Source organism: Pseudoliparis swirei, chromosome 7 (assembly GCF_029220125.1).
Source record: "Pseudoliparis swirei isolate HS2019 ecotype Mariana Trench chromosome 7, NWPU_hadal_v1, whole genome shotgun sequence".
Taxonomy (NCBI): domain Eukaryota; kingdom Metazoa; phylum Chordata; class Actinopteri; order Perciformes; family Liparidae; genus Pseudoliparis; species Pseudoliparis swirei.
The window spans coordinates 30,938,819-30,939,699 of record NC_079394.1 but is presented as its reverse complement, the minus strand read 5'-3'; positions in this window follow the sequence as shown (position 1 = coordinate 30,939,699).

Here is an 881-nt window from a genome sequence, read left to right as displayed (position 1 = left end):
GAGAGAGAGAGAGAGAGAGGGAGGGAGAGAGGGAGGAGGGAGGAGAGAGAGGAGGGCACGAAGGGGAGAGAGAGGGAGGGAGAGGAGAGACAGAGAGAGAGAGGGAGAGGAGAGAGAGGAGGGCAGGAAAGGGGGAGAGAGAGAGAGGAGAGAGGGAGGGAGGAGAGAGAGAGAGGAGGGCAGGAAGGGGAGAGAGAGGGAGGGAGAGGGAGAGGAGAGAGAGAGAGAGAGAGGAGAGAGAGAGAGGGGGGGGGAGAGAGAGGGGGAGAGAGAGGGAGAGAGAGAGGAGGGAGAGAGAGAGGGAGAGAGAGAGGGAGGGAGAGGGAGAGAGAGAGAGAGGAGAGAGGGAGAGAGAGGGGGGAGAGAGGGAGGGAGGATGAAGGAGCTCTCCTGCTCCTCGTGCTCTGTGGATGAACTCGTCTCTCCACATTAATAGAGATGATTCTCTTGTTCTATAATCTATAATCCATATTCACGAGGCACCATGACGACAGAGAGATTGATGACATCATCTCTCTAATGTTTCTCTTATCTCTACTCAGCCTTCATGTTCTGCTCGTCTTCAAACATCTTCAATTATTCACCATCAGAATTATTTCATTCATCGATTGCCAACAAGTCACAAGAATTATTTATCTAGAAATAGTTTTTATTTAAAAACACAATGTTTGATCCTGCATGGCTGAGTGTGATGATGTCATCGGGTCCTGAGCCCCAAGACCTGCAGAGGGGAGTCCGGTCCAGGACTCCAGCTCAGGTCTTCCTGCCCTCACTGGGGCGATTACTGCCTCTCACACACACACACACACACACACTCACACACACACACACTCACTCACTCACTCTCAGGGTCCCTGGCGTAGAGCCTCTGGAGCTCCAGA